The following is a 16,499-nucleotide window of genomic DNA, read 5'->3' as shown; positions in this document are numbered from 1 at the left end:
TTAGCAAAATAGATAAAGAGCTACTGGGTAACAAAGTAAGCAAATACGACCAAATTACTTCCTTCTAAGTCAAAATCACACAATAGGTGGATGGCAGTAATTTAGCAGTGTCACCCACTTAGAATAGTGCTTATTTTTAAACTTAGGAAAAATTTTGTTATATTAAACAAAATATTTAGACCTTGACCATGAAATTGTTGAGTTTAGTATTAGCATGGAGGAAGTAGGGTAGAAAGTAAGATCACAAACATGGGCTTCAGGAGAGCAAATTTTGGCCTCTTAAGGGATATTCTTGGAAGAACCCCATGGGAACAGGCCCTGCAGGAAAGAGGAGTCTGACAGATTTGGCTGATATTCAAAGATCACTTCCTCTAGGCTCAAGAATGATGCATCCCAATGAGCAAAGTTGGGCATAGGCAGCAAGAGATATGTATGGATGAAAACCTCCTGTTATTCAACTCCTTGAGCTTAGGCCCGAGCCTAAGCAGGGAACACAGAAGCCATGGAAACAGGGTCAGGCTGCTTGAATGAATATAGAGAGGTTATCGAAGTAGAAATGAGACAAGGAAAGACAAGGCCCATCTGAAATTAAATCTGGCCAAGGATGTCAGGGAAAGCAAAAAGGGCTTCTTCAAATACATCAATAATAAAAGGAAAAAATAAGGGTAATGTGGGCCTGTTACTAAATGGATGGGGGGCGCTGGTAACAGAGGACACAGAGGAGGCTGAGTTACAGAATTCCAGCTTTCCATGGGCCTTCACTGGCAAGACCAGCCCTCTGGAATGTCTGACTCAGGAGACCGGGATAAAGGCATGTTGTAAGAAGGATTTTCCCTTAGTCAAGGAGGATTGGGATAGAGAACACCTAGTGGTGAAGACTTGACATCCACAAGTCCGTGGGCCCTGATGGTTGCATCTGTGAGTGCTGAGAGAGCTGGATGGCATAGGTAGACTGCTCTTGATCGTCTTTGAAAGGTCTTGGTGATGAGGAGAGGAGCCTGAGGATTAGAAAAAAACACATGTCATCCCAGTCTTCCTAGAGGGCAAGAAGGAGGACCCAAGGAACTACTGGCCGATCAGCCCCACCTCATTCCCTGATAACATGATGGAACACTCATCCTGGGGCCATCTCCACCCACATGGAGGAAAAGGAGGTGTCAGGAGTAGTCAGCGTGGATTCACTAGAGGTAAATCAACAAAGATGGTGAAGGGACTGGAGCATCTGTCTTATAAGAAAAAGCTGAGGGAGCTGGACCTGTAAAGCCTCAACAAAAGACAGTTGAGAGTGGACCTTATCAATGTCCGTCAGTATCTGAAGAGAGGTTGCCAAGAGAGTGGAGCCAAGCTCTGCTCAGTGGTGCTGAACCACAGGACAAGAGGCAATGGGCAGAAACTGATGCACTGAACACAGTGAAGAACTTCTTTACTGTGTGAGTGACTAGAACAGGTTGCCCAGAGAAGGTGCAGAGTCTCCCTCACTGAAGATACTCAAGAACTGTCTGGGCTCATGTTGATGAGCCTGCCTGAGCATGGAGGTTGGACCAGATGACCCACTGTGGTCCCTTCCAACCTTTCCATTCTATGATACTGTGAAGAAAATGATCCAAGAAGGTGAAATCTGTGGTTTTAAAGTGGGTTAATCCTGTAGATGAACTGCGACTTAAAATGAATCTGGATATCAAAATTCATTTAAGCTATTTCATACCATATAGAGAAGCATAATCTCACATTTTATAGTCATCTTAAAATTAAGAAGCCAGGGGAAATTCTGGGTCAAAACCACCAGCAAATTTAAAATGAGTTTTCCACCTCTGTAATGTTAGTTTCTACAGATACTTTCTAATTTCATGCTGCTGTAATTTAATGACATCCTTATCATCCTGGCATTGAGACCTCCTCTCTCTGAAGCAGTGAGAGAAGTTTTGAAGACAGACAAGATGCAAATTGGACATAAGGTTGAATAATTGTTCGATATAGAAGTTTTTTAAAGTTAAGTTATTGTCAATAAAGCAGGTTACAGAATAAAATACTCAAAAATCAGAAATTACAGTTTTTGAAATATGAGTATTTAGACAAAGATAAAATTTTGCTTGGAGAAGGAGAAAGGGGTCACAGCAGATGAGATTAGGAGAGATATAGCAATGTTTATAAGGAGATCAGATAGCCATGTGAAATAAAGGGAAAAATAGAGTATAATCAAGAATAGACACCTGTAGGAAGTTGAGAAGAAATATTTTTAAAAAAGTGGTTTGAATATTTGTGTGTTTAAATTATGTCTTACATTTTTTTATATTAAACATTCTAGCAGCTGAGATTCACAGAACAAATAATTGAGCATGGCTTATCAAGCATGGCAAATCTCTAAATTGAAAGTCTGTACACTTTCAATATTCACACAAATGGATTTTTAATTTTTTGATCACAAATTGTTAATCTGTCTTTTTTTCTTCGTCAAATAACAGTTGAGAACAGAGTTTGTCGCATAATACTGTGTGCCTGAATATCTGCATTAAAAATAAACAATCCTGGTCTTCCAGTATAATTATATGTGACTAGTAACAGGAGCAGGTGGGTTAGGAAATAATTTTCTTTTATGCAGGTTTTTTTGAACAGTTTCCCACTGTGTTCAAATTCAGGATCTCTTTGACGTTGGTAATCAGACTATGAAAAAAAAAAGGTCTAGTTTTTGAGGAAAATTACTGGTGTACTTGGTACAAGACTAAGAAGAATTGGAAATAACTTAGTTGGTGCTCCCTGGGACGATGTTTATGTTTTTGCTGATGATAACTATCATTTTCCAGTTATCCTTTCATAAAGGAATATGCTGATCCAGACTGATCCTTAAATCAGTCTGTGCTCCTGGCTGCTGCCCAATTTCTTTTTCCTGTTCTACCAGTGCTGTAACTGGGTTGCTTGTACTGTGGAACTTCATTCTGTTTCTCATGCTCTCATCTAGAAGGTTGTCTAAGTCTTCCAGGATTGTGCCCCCATCCTCCTGTGCTGACTGACAGCTGTTTTTATACTTTGTAATACTTTGAAGTAGTTTTGTTTTGTATCCCCATATTTTTCCCAAATGGTTTATCCCAGACTGTACCCCCCTCCCTTTACCTGTGTTATCCCTCTCCCGGGATGAGATCATCCCCAAACCCCCACCCTGGCTCTCTGTCAATCACTCAGCATCCCATCCCCTCCATCCAGAAGTTTCGGTCCAGGTCGTCGAGTGATTAGCCAGAGGCTGGGAATCAGCCCCCCAAGCCTTGCCCCATACGCTGTCCTATATGTCTAACCCCCAGCATCCATCCCTTAGGGTCACTTATTGGTTGGTAAAATGTTATCTACTTTTGGTTTCCACCTCCCTTTAAATGTGACCTTGGCACATCTCCCGGGGCTCTCAGCAGGAGGCCCCTGAGGTGCAGGAGCTCCCTTGGGATCCTAATAAAACCTTGGATTAACCCCTGCTGAGAGTCGGCCCTTTCTCTTCTACCGATGTCTCTGGTGTCTCTTGTGCTGCACAGGGGCCCAGCCCAGGTGCCCTCAGCACCCTCGGGGCACAGAGAGTGTCTCCCTGCCAGCCCAGGTGCTCTCAGCACCCTCAGGGCACAGAGAGTGTCTCCCTGCCAGCCCAGGTGCCCTCAGTACCCTCGGGGCACACACAGAGAGTGTCTCCCTGCTGCCAGCCCAGGTGCCCTCAGCACCCTCGGGGCACACACAGAGAGTGTCTCCCTGCCAGCCCAGGTGCCCTCAGCACCCTCGGGGCACAGAGAGTGTCTCCCTGCCAGCCCAGGTGCCCTCAGCACCCTCGGGGCACACACAGAGAGTGTCTCCCCCCAGCCCAGGTGCCCTCAGTACCCTCGGGGCACAGACAGTGTCTCCCCGCTGTCGGCCTTGTCGGGGCTGCCCCCCGGTGTCTGCCAACTCGGGACTGGCCCAGGGCTCCTGAGAGGCTCGCAGAGGGACCGAGACAGCTGGCTTTGGAAGCTGGCCAAGACCTTGAGTCCGTTCTTACTAAGTAGTGCTGGAACTCTTTAAGATTAATGGATTCGGGTTTGCAGCATTTAACCCAAAATTGAACACTGCTTGCTAAATTTTGATGCTTCTGTCATAAAGACTGTGAACCACTTTATGTTAGAGAGCTATTCAAATCCCTTTTTTGTGTATGTCCTTTAGAACTGGGAAATAATATTTTGTGTGGCAGTGTCTTTATTTACCTTTTACTCTGAAGAGGCACATGGACAATACCATTTAAATTTTGTGTGCTGGTGGAAATGAGCAGCTAGGCAGCATGGTGTGCAGATTACTTCCTCTACTACAAATGCAGGAACATAATTTTATGTATTATAAATACATATATCAATATATATTGTTATGAAATTATACTGTCTTTACATTGCTAAAAGTCAGAAACATTTGTAAGCAGAGGGGTGCCTGAAAGTTCATTGTGAAGGTAGATTTTCCTCACATCTGAACTACAGAGGTAATAGGACCTCCTAGTACATGTGGGCATTCACACAAATTGGGTATTGCAAATTAGAATAAACATAATAGAAGTCTTGTCTGTGTAGTGAATAGCTAAGTGTCACTGTAGTATAAATAATTTCTTCAGTGGACATTTTAACAACATAATTTCAGTTCTTTTTTGTGTAAATTGGTTAAATACATAGTCTGCCCATTCTGCCTAAAAGTTGGTAATTTACTTTTTCTGATCATTTTTATAAGTTTAGTTACATTTAAACAAAAATTGTAAATGAGCTGTTCAAGTTACTGGCAGTTTTTAGAACTTTACAAGTCTTCCCTTGTTCTCTATTTCATGGGGACACTCTAGTGTGATGAGGGAATAGTATGCTTGGTTTAATTTAAATAAAGTAAGCTTAATGCAAACATTACACTGAAGGTATCTGTGAAGGTCTTTGTGTTTGGCGGTGAAAATCAGTTGGTTTTACTTCTCTTTGCTTGGACATAGCATAGCTAATTGATTTTAATAGCTGGGGGCAACATTTTATCTGTTTTATCACCATTCTGTCGTTTCATATCTCACTGATCAATTTAAGTTTTGGCTGGGTAAACTTTTATTTGAGGTACCAGTCATATTTTAATTCAGTCTCAGCTATTACTTTTTGATCTTTAACTCGATTTTTGACTTTTACCATTCCATGACCTTGGATTTTCAGATGTTTTAGAAACATTCTAAGATGTTCTACTTAGGTAATATATCTGCACAGAATATACAAGTGGCAAATAGATTCCTCTGTGTTTGCACTGACTTCTGTTAGTCTCTCAGTGGAGGGGAAGATTACCTGTGCTTAGTGATGCTCTTGATGAAATGATGTGTAATAACGTCCAATATCCTGTGAATGGCAACGTAGGAAAAATATCCAAAGATATTAGTTTGAAATTTTCAGTTGATTGCCTCCTTAATACCTTTAATACACCTCTATTGCTCTAATGCACCGTATTACATCGTGTGGTACTTCTCAGCAGTTCAGTCAATTGCAAAGCTGAAGGAGGCAAGGCAAAAAGCTGCCAAAACCTCCCTAAGGATCTAGTAACATGATGGCTGCATTCCAGTCTGTACCAACTTCATGGGGCATTTAAAAGGCAAATTCTAATACGGTATCTCACAGCCATTCATTCTTATTTGTGAAGAATGCAAATTCTATTCAAGTTTTTAAAATAACTTTTAAAATTTGCTTCTGCTGAGGACTTACTTGAACATGACTTCTGCTGAAAACTTGCATTCCTGATGCTCCTCCATGTGAAGCCAGCACACAGTGCAGAACAGTATTTAAGACATACTTATTCAGATAGCAGAGAACAACAGGTTTTCCCATTCCCGTCTGGAATCTGCTGCTTTGGAATATTTGTGCTTGGCCAAAGATGTGTTTCATGATTTCCCTAATTCCATGACTAACTTTGTACTCCTGTAGGCTTAAGGCTTGAGAGAAAATCTAAAGGAATTTTTCATTTATCTGAAAACTTTATTTGGTTCTAGTGTCAGCTTCAGGATGCTTTGGAAGCCCAAGGGATTGGTTTACAGCAGTCCTATTTGGTGTGCATTAGACTACTGCTCATTGCACTTTTAATTTAGGTGTTAGAAGCTTCTGCTGGATGAAGTGACTGTACTCATGCCAGTTGATTACCTCCTAGTATCCATCTGCTTCCAGAGCTGCTGTAGAGTTCAGACTTTTGTCTCTGTACCTAAGATGTGATTATGAGAGAAGCAATACCTGTTGGTAAAAGGAGCATACCATGCACAGTGTTTCTAACTCTGTTTAATTTTTGGGGAAAGTGAAAGCCATTCCTAAATCTCAAGACTATAGACTATTTGTCTATACCTTTTCGTATATTGTGTATTCATAGTTAGTGTGTCTTTTTTACAAATAATGTGAAGTCCAAACAACCACCTTCTAAGTATTTTATGTCCACGATATTACTTCAATACAGCTTTTTGCTGAAAGATCATATAAAAGCTGAAGTACATCTTATCCAAACATGATTTTGTGTGAGTAAAAAAGAGCTAGAATTATCTGTTTCTGATAGTGTTATTTATGCAGGTAAACTTAGGGTTTTTTTCAATTCAAGAGTCTTGTACAAATTTTTCTGTAAGCAATGGCAGGGCTATTATATATAAGCAGAGCTATTGTATACAAGCTGCCAGTGAGCTTCTGGTACACTAGTACATTGTTTCCTTGCAATTGTATTACAAAATAATTGTATTGCTGTCTTTCATTCTCTCATTGGCACTTGCATCACCATGGCTGAACCAGTAACCATAGCTGATCGGATTGTCTTCATAGTTCAAAGCAGTGGTCTTGTGTAAATGGGTATGCTGAGAAGATGATGTGCTCCTTATGAAATTAAACTAAAAACATAGTGTGTGTGTATGTGGGGTTATAATTCTGATCCCTTTTTGCTGTTAGATTGTTATGGAAGTGGCTCTAGGCATGTTTTGTGCAGGGAATGTATGGGTCCTGAGTACCAAGGGGAATGTTTTGGGCGACTGAAAATAAAGATTTGGATTCCTTGGCTTTTCTGAATTGGGATTAGTAGGGTTTTGAGCAATAAGCAAGAGGAGAGAGGAATGGTAGTTCTCTTTTCTGTAGTTACTTGCTTCAAGACCTGTGAATTATATTAATGAAAATCAATTACTAACGGACACCCAACACATACTCCTTTTCTCTGCCAATGTCACTTTCGCCTGCTCCAGGTGAGCAGTTCTCTTTTGTTATTGTTGCCCTCCTGAGGTTGAAACCCTATCATGCTGCTTTGCACAGCAGCTTCATACTTCACTGAGCAGCTGGCGCACTGTCCTTCAGGTGAGGCATGGCTCTGAAATTACGACTCTTTGGGTGGTACATTTGCCAAAATTAGTGTTCTTTAAATAGGACACCACAGCCTGTTCACCATGGAGGATGAGTGGGAGTAGATACATTTTCTAACAAGAAGGGTTGTGTGTGTATATATTAAATTACTTTGTTTATAACTTAGGGACTCTGGGAGCTAAAAACAATTGTAAATTGAAATCAATAGTTTTGTTTAAGATGTGCTCTGGTGTTCTGAGATCATAGGTGTATTAATACCTGTGCAAAAGTTTTATATTTTATAATTCTATCAGAGTAAACTTGAAAAAGCAAAGACAGAAAACTGAACTTAATGCTAATGAAAAATGATCCCAGCCACACCTCTACCACTGACTTTTACAATATGCATCTGGATATGTCCTGTATTTTCTAACAGGTTCCTTACTATGGAGCAGTGGTGATCTCTGTATTTCTGGGTATAGCAGCATGAGGCTTGGTTGTTCTGCCACTTAGGCTGGGAAGAGCCATGTTCAGCATATGTACAGGGAAGGCAATTGCACGTGAATTTGAAGTCTCCCCATGGTTAAGAAATGTAATTAGTGAAATAGTTAAGCAGAATGCAAGCATGGAGCTACCTAATGTTAAAATATAGCCCTTGTTTGGAACTAGGGAGTTTTGTTATATACATATTGATGTCATAGGTTCACTGTGGGGGAAGAAAGGGGCCATGCATCATTTTAGAAAGAACTGAGTACATCACGCCCTGTAAGGTCTTTATTCTGGCTAAAACAGATGGGATTAAAGAGATTACTGGTTAACCCAGAAATCTCTGATTTAAATCTCAAGTATATATGATTTCAAATGCAGAATTATTGGCACAGTATCAAAAGGTAGGTTGACTTTTTTAAGCTTTACTAGACATGAAAGCACATTTACAGGAAGGTTCCATTTTAATACCACAAACCTTCTACTTTTCTATCAATATTTTTATCAAAGAGGTAAGTGATTATCATGACAAAGCAGAGTCAGGTTTAGGAGTTCTTAATCTGGTTGTGCCTCAGAGGAAGGAGAAGAGTTTTTCTGTAGCTTTAAAACATTCTATTGAACTAAAAAGGAATTTCCTTTGCATTATCATCAAGTTAAAATTGAAGTAAAACTTTACTAGCCTGGTATATAACATTTCTTGTCTTTGAATATTTCTGGAATGAATTTTTGGTTTACCAATGTCTTGGTGGAGCTGGAGCTTGTCTTTTTTTTCCTTTATATTCAGAATCTCCCTGTGTATATGGAAAGTTATTTAAACTTACATTCAAACTGATTTTGGAATATTGGAAATTAAAAATGGAATTACCATGTAAAATATAACAAAAAATGTGTAAAAGGAAACGTGTAAATGTCAATAGACTTAATTTTACTCTTTGTAAATCTGTTCCATGACTATAGATATATAGAATATATATGTTATAAAGATGTGCACATATACTCAAATCTTGCAGCATCTCTAAACTCCTAGCACAGATTATATTTCTTTGTTAATGCATCGATGAACTCTTCTCTTACAGCCTGTCAATATACCTTAGTTTAAATCAGTGATGTAAAACCAGGATGTCAACCTGAACCAGATCTCAATTTATCTCAGGCTAGTCCCTTGTAAGCTCTATTAACTTAGACGGAGAAATAGTAACTAAAGTAGTGGAGTAGTGAATCAACAGTATTTTAAATCCTCCCCACTGGCTTTGTAAGAGAATCCAGGCTGTTTATAATGCTATTATTTCTTGTCAGAATTCTAAGTGCTGTTCTGTACAGCTGGAAATAAAGATGATGTATTTCAGGGCTTAGGTAATATTTTTTTTTCTTTAATTGACAGCATATTAAAACACTGTTGGTGCCTGTTGGGGGATTTTTTTTTCTTATTCCTGCATTATTTATGCAGAATAATTTATACAGCTAAGAACTTGGCTTCTGATCTAATAATTTCTTTACTGTTTTTAATCAAAACCAGTTTTCCTGGCATTCCTAATACTTATGAAGAATAATAATTATTTTAAGAAGTAGAAACAACAGGAGTTTCCTTTCTTCAAATCCATTTTTGTAATACAACACCTGTGACTTTGTTCTGCTGTTTTGCATTTTAAGGGGAGGGGAAATGCTGAAACATTTTTCCTGAGTGTTTTGCTCCACAGCGACTGAGAGCAGTGAAGCTGTTGGGAGGGAGAAGCTCACATAAGTGACATTCTCAGGGTGTGTGTGACTACTGTAAAGGCACGTGTGTGTCTGCCTCTGCTCATCCTGCAGAGCTGGCTTCTGGGCAAGTCTCGGGAAAAGAGGAGCGCAGCAAAGGGTTAACTTTTTACTATCAACCTCAGGAAGGCACATTTGCAATCCTTCCCAGTCTTGTCTTCCTTTTTACACCTCGATTGCTCACTGCTACTCCTCACTTCAAGGCAGATCCCTTGACCTAAGCAGATTATTGTAGACGCATGAAGGACACAGCAAGCTCTCCTGTGCTTTTAAAGGAGGAGATTTTGCCTCCAAAATAGGACACTAAGCTTTTCAGCCTTCTGCTGCTGCACCTAGCGGGCACGAGGCAGTGTCTGGGGGTGCTCAGTGGGCTCCTGTGGAATCGGATGGGAGACAAAAGCAGAAGTGGCAGCTGCTGCAAATGTGGGAGCCGGTGCCGTTAGCGGGAAGCGATCGCTAACCAGGGCCTGTGAGACCTGGGTTTCCTTGGTTTCCATGACAGTTATTAGGTAACACAGAAATTGAATTGTCTCCCACAGTGCTCTTGGGGGATAGTGGTATGGCGGGGTGCTCCAGGGACACAGACTTGCAGCAACTCATCACTCTAAGCATGTGAAACTCCCTGGATTGTTGTGCCTCACTTCTTTGTTTGCTGTGTCTCGCCTGTGTTTGCAATTTGCTCTGCTTTGTTGATTTTTTTTTTTTCTTTTGATGGAAGACCCTGGCTTCACCGTTTCTCAAATAATATTTTCCCCTTTTTATTTAGAGCTGAGCTTGGCAAAGAGAGGATATGAACAATTATACAGGTGGGCTACTCGGGGGGAGTGAAGATATAAGGCATCCAAACAGGTACTGGCAACGTGCAGCTCTGTAAGAATGCCACTCCAGCAGATTTCTGTAGTGCCAGCGCGGGAGACTGCCAGCAATGGGAGAAGTTCAATGGGCACAAACAAAGAGAAGAGCAAGGAGGTGGAGGTAAGAGGAAGGTTTCAGTTTGCTGGGACAGGGTGATGTGCCTGTGGTAGGCAGTGGGTTTGGATGTGGGATGCAGGATGCGGCGTGGCTGGAGCGCTGCAGAGCGCTCAGGGGTGCAGCTGTAGCACACTGCAGGGGATGCTGTGAGAGCAGCGCCTCAGCCTTACAGGGACAGGGAGCCTGCTTCAAAAGTCAGATAAATTGCTGAAGGAAGTTACAAACTGCATTGGGGGTTTTAACGCTTTCATTTAAATGAGTGCAGCCTGCTTGTACTGGCAGTTATTGTTCCCTGTAAGCTGTCAAGTAGCAGTTTCTTTACAATAGGTTGGATGGAAAAGTAGTTTTAGTAAAATTCCTGTCTTTGTTTAAAACCAACAAAAATACCGTACTAAAGCCTGTTTTTCTAATGTGAGCGTCCTGGTATAAGGACACTCACATTAGGCATAAGCTTAGTCTTTTTACCATTTAAAAGGCAGCAGTGTTTTGTTTTTATCTCTTGACTTTCTTTGATTTGTAAACATACACAAGTGTTGTTTCATCAGTAAAAACTGTATCCTGTTATCTCCCAGTTAAAAAGAAACTGTAGGTTCATATTACGTTAATGGTTAGTACAAAAAGAAATACAGAAAATCTGTGCAATTTTAATGGTGTTTTTACCTGTAGGAATCTCTTTTGCCCTGTATAGGTTAAGTATGCTTTGTGCAAGCCCAAAAAAAAAAGCATTCCTTACAAACCCAAAACATAAGTAGTCTGTTGATAGATATAGCAGTAAATGTATGTAACATAGACATCTGCTTTTTACAGACATGTTTCTCATCTCTGTGCTTTTCTTTTCCTATTGCTGTATGAAAACCAAGGAACTATTGGGAAAACAAACACGATGTCTTTTAAGTATTGTCTGAGAGACTGTGACAAACTGTGTCCCTGAAAGAAGTCTTTCTTCTGGTGGATTGTGTGGCATAGTTTTCCAGAAATTGTTAAGTTCAACAGGTGGTTGATATTCATAAGAGGTCTGTGAGACTGTGGACAAGCATTGTTTGGGGTTTTTTTTATTTTTTATTTTTTAAATTAAAGATAATATTTTTTCTTAATATTTGGCTATGACAAGTTCACTGAAAATGATTATTCTGTTTTTTTGTTTAAGCACTTTGGTATAAGTAGCATCCTTCCTTGGAAGTAGTCTCCAGTTGTTAACTGGTAGCACAGTCATAAGAGTCATAATATTTTGGGATTTCTGTCCTGAAATGGAAAATTTTGGTTTGGTTTTTTCTTCCATAAATTGGTTCAATGTGAAGGTTCGGTGAAAACCATTCTGTGTATTAAGGCTCAGGGTGTGAAAAGCAAAAATATATCATGTTACCTGGCTTAAATTGTCCTCTTGAATTCTTGTTTTAATTTGATCCTTCAGTTAACTGAAGAATACATGCAATATTCATACAGGAGTCAGATAAATGTGAGACTTAGTGGGGAGGGGGAATTGTAGAGAATCTGAGTTGTGAGAATCATCTCATGCACTTTGCTGTTTTTTTTTTTCCCTGTGAGGGCTGGGCTGGGTCATTTCAGCAAGACTCCAGTATCTCAGAAAACAGTTTCTTCTTGAATGTTGTGGAAGTTATGTATCAGAAAAGAGTAAAATGACATGTATAACTAAGTTCATTAAAGTTCTCTTCTAAACTTAATAGAAAAAGTACCAAACACCAACCCTACAAAACTCCAAACCAAACTTAAAGTACATCTCTGTACTCACTGAAATGTATTTGCCAAACTGCTCTCTGCTGGTCAGAGCCTAATCATTCTGCTCAAACTGCTGCTTATCCTATAAGGCTTATGGCTGGAATTCATACAGTGTAAAAACTCCCTAGTGCTATTGATGGAGATAGTAGTCCAAGCACTGAAAACTGCTTTCCCTAAAATATGTACTTATGTAAATTGTGATGATGTTCAGGTTTGTTTTGTGGGTGTAATTTGAGAGTAGTGAACCAGCTTTTTTATTGTCTAGACAGAGATTGCTCAAACGTATGTAGATGGTGGTCTACCCGTGCATGGTATGGTTCTCACAAAGGGAAACTCCCCTAGCTGGTCCTCAGTGTTTGTATTCATGAGGGTCTTCTGGGTTCATGGTATTCTGATATTGTTTCTGCAAGTACCTGCTTCCTCTGTCTTTCCATCAGCAGGCTTTTTGAGGTGGAAGCTAAGTAAAGTAGTTAAATGGGCTTCTAGCTGAGAGCATCAAGCTGGTTCAGGAAGACATGGAAAAAAGAAATGTCCAAAAGGTCTTCCAGTTGCTAGGGTTAACTACTGTTAGGATTGTATGCCAGATCCTGTTATTGCTGAAGAATTTTATGTTATGTTCATACAACAGCATTAAAATTTATGAAGAAGAATTCATCTTCTGTCTAATTGCAGAGCTGGATGCAGTGGACTGTTTCAAAGTTCATGGTGAATTCGTAAATCTGCCTTAGTCATGCACAACTGAGGTTCTTAATGATGAAACTCATTCTATAATGCTTTTCTGTGATTGTTGGATGCTCATACACATGCTTTATCTGAAAGTTTTAATATGTGTCTGCACACACTTACAGATGATTGCCTAACACTGATCTATCAGTAAGGATGTTGAGTGCAGTATCACTTCAGAGCCCCAAGTGCCCACAGTGGACTTCTGGCCAATATTGGGAGTAGAGGTGTGATAACAATGCCTACAGGGAGTGTTTGCAGGCAGACTTTCTCTGCGGTGTCCTTTGTGGAAGTAAAAACTTTAGTGCAGGCCATTCCTGCAATCCTTCAGTGATTTGCCTCAATAATAATTAGCAGAAGTTGTAGCTAACAATGGAATTTGCATCAAATTTAGCTATAGAGCCTCTTTAAATGTAGCCTAAAGATGAAGTAGGTTTTTTTCCATAATGAAGCAGTGAAGATGCTTAGATGTTGAATAACCTGTTGCAGCAGCTGTACACTATATTTCCATGCACAGGTATAATCTTCTGCTAGTTTGTTTCTCTGATTTTAGGAAAGTTCACCAGTCATTATTGCCACTGGCTTTGCCCCAAACATTTAAGTGTACAAACTGTCTTTCTTACTCTTTTACTAATGCAGTTGGAAAAGTTTGTTGCAGAAATGAAGACTAAAGTATAAAGTGCATTCACAACATGATGTGGGCTTTTTTTTTTTTAATTAAATAGTTAATTCAGCTTTCTTCGATATTTGAGAAATATCTTAAGTTTATAATGAAGTGTGGAATTGGGTTTCTGTGATAGAGAAAAACCCTTGGGTGTCTGTTTTCAGAAGAGTTTACTAAGAGAACTGTTGTTCAAAGTGAATTAAATCAGTAACCTAAAGATCAAATTATGTCATCAGGACTCCAAAATTAGTTAGTTTTTTTAATACATAGGTTTCAGTGCCCTGGGACCAATGTCATGGTGACATATGACCCCCATTTTATATGTATGTAATATTTCAACAGTTACTTTGAACATCTGGTTGATTTTCTCTGCTGTAATAAAAAAGGTAAAAGAAATGTATATGTTTCCTAAAGAACATGGTTGAGGAAATGCCTACTCTGGCTCATAATTTTATTATTTTGTTGTGAATATACACTGTGAAGTTCATAAAGTAGTCTCAGTTTACATTGGCTTTTGTACAGGCATGAATTATTCTAAAGTAAGTTAAATACAGAAAGAAAATTTCATCCAGTGAGAAAACTGGACAGGCCAAGTGAGTGAAAACACTCACACTAACGAAGAGTTTGCAAGGGTCATTGGATAAACTGCCATGACTACTGTGGAAAGCCAGACTTGAATGTTGTACACTTAGAGTGGTAGGAGCAAGTATGTAAAAGTCAAAAATGTTGTGGTAGAGAAGACATTTCTTGATGCCAAACTAAATGTGTACATACTGCACCTCTTCAGCCTGAGCAGTTTTCAATACATGGTACTGAAAATTTATGAGTTACCTGCAGGTAAAAATTTCAGAGTAGAAAATAACCTAAATGAAGAATGCAGTGGCAGGTGTCAGTCAATCTTGATTCGGTTACTTTCAAAACTTTGATTTAAATAAAAGAGCCCCAACCAAATAACCTTTGTAATATGGTTTTTGGACACATTCAGATGCTAGTATAACTTGCTTGTTATAGAGATGAGTCTTACTCTGTTGCCCCAAAACCTAACCCAATATCCTAAAGAAGTTACAAAGTTTGATAGTCTGTAGTTAACAAGTAACAAATTAGCCATGTTATTGTTGATTTATTTTTAGTTTTGATTTTTTGCTCATAACTGGTAAATGGTTTTCTTATGCCTACTGTGTTTCTCTGATCTTAATATTCTGGCAGAGGTGATGATGACTATTAGTTTCCTTCACAGAAGTTCACAAAATGCAATAAATTGCAGGGAGGAATCCTCACTCCACTGTGTATTGTACTTTGGCATGAAATTTAGTTCTGCACCCTGCACAGTTCTGTGCTTTGAAGGAAACTTGGGACCTCTCTGTTCTTCAGCAGAGTTTTCATATTCTGCCTTCTCAGAAGCAATAAGACAGAACAAGACCTGTTACCTTGGAAGCTTTAAATGCTACCTGGGAAATACTTGGCATTTATGAAGGAGTATAGTAAATTGAATTTGAACTTGGTTTTTCTGTACAGTTTGTACCTTAAAGGAAAAAAAAAAGAATATGTTGCTTGAAATTATGTACACTCATTTATTGTGTAGAGCATGCATTTTTTGGTCAGGAGATCTTCAAGTCAGAATTGAGACTGAAACCTAAGGGGTCTTGTGAATGGCACTTGTGAGTAACTGCTAATGTTTATTTTAAGCACTAGACTAGAGTAACTGCTAATGTTTGCCTTAAAGCTTGTAAGTAGTTTAGGAGAAATTGACAGGTTTTTTAAAGGAGGAAGCAGTAACTAAATGTTATTGATGGGAATTAATTGTTTTACATTTATCTGTGTTATCTCACTTATTACCTACTTAATTTTAAATAGATGTAATGATAGACAAAATATGTTTCAAGGCTTAGACTTCCTTACATGCTATAAAGAAAGTGCTTTTACATTTCTTTTAAAAGATTTTCATGGCAGTTGTGAAGTACATACTGAGATAATTGATACTTGAAACATCTGTAATTAAGGAAAAAAGGCAAAGGCCTTACATATTGATGTTGTTTTATTGTCTTACAGCCTTAAGTCAAGTGATGTATTGGGTTTTGTTGTGGGTTTTTTTGTCTGGTTGTTTTGTTTTTGGGATTTTGCCTTTACATAGGGAAGTGTAATCTTTAGTGTACTTAAATTTGTTGGTGGCTTTGGTCACTTTATCAAAGGTTGAGAATAGGGCAACTCCTAATATGTGACAATTTCATTTATACCAGTGCTAATAAAATAGCTTAAGGCATATAATGCAAGGAATAAAAGTCTTAGAATTGCAAGATATTGGTGAAATAATTCATAAGCCAGATAGATGGTGGCTGATTATCTCACATTCTAAAAATTTCTTAGGTAAATTTCTAACTTAACAGATAGAGATGGTCATTCATTACCTAAAATACACTGGGATTTTTTTTCTACAGGAAGGGTAGGGATGTTTCTTTTCAATGACAGCTGACTGGGAAGAGTCATGTAATTCCAGTCTTGTTAGGAGGTATGATTTTTAACTCAGCAAGAAATGTGGGGGTGGGAGAATGGGGAGGGGAAGCTCTGGCATATGAATCAGATTACTGATGTGTTCTGACATGTATTGCTTTCCTTTCATAGTTTTTCTTAATGTAAAGCTCATGTTGAACATGATGTCATACACAATTTATGACAAAATTGCTAATACTGTTTATCATCAATATTATATGGTATTTCTTCTTTTCTTGACATGACCATTGTTTGTACTTCAGTGCTATGTTTGCATGGAAATCCAACTGCATCTGCAGTTGAAGAGACTTCCTAGTGAAATTTGTCTGTATTTTTGTGGTGATAGATTGCTTCTGTGATCAATGGTTGAAGTGCTC

The 16,499-nt window shown here is 38.9% G+C and overlaps 1 protein-coding gene across 2 annotated transcripts in view; it reads left to right on the top strand.

Moving 5' to 3' along the window:
- Positions 1-16,499, top strand: part of MARCHF1 (membrane associated ring-CH-type finger 1) — a 224,302-nt gene that overhangs the window by 87,546 nt on the left and 120,257 nt on the right. The window contains exon 1 of one of the 2 annotated variants that reach the window (XM_066548243.1): positions 10,412-10,514. The exons of the other annotated variant lie outside the window; for it this stretch is intronic. The gene's annotated coding sequence lies outside the window, so the exon portion shown is untranslated. Of the gene's footprint in view, positions 1-10,411; positions 10,515-16,499 lie in introns of those variants that run through there. 2 annotated transcript variants of the gene reach the window in all.

This window comes from Molothrus aeneus, chromosome 4 (genome assembly GCF_037042795.1).
Source record: "Molothrus aeneus isolate 106 chromosome 4, BPBGC_Maene_1.0, whole genome shotgun sequence".
Classification (NCBI taxonomy): domain Eukaryota; kingdom Metazoa; phylum Chordata; class Aves; order Passeriformes; family Icteridae; genus Molothrus; species Molothrus aeneus.
Note: the sequence above shows the minus strand (reverse complement) of the source record. Positions and strands in the feature narration are given on the sequence as shown.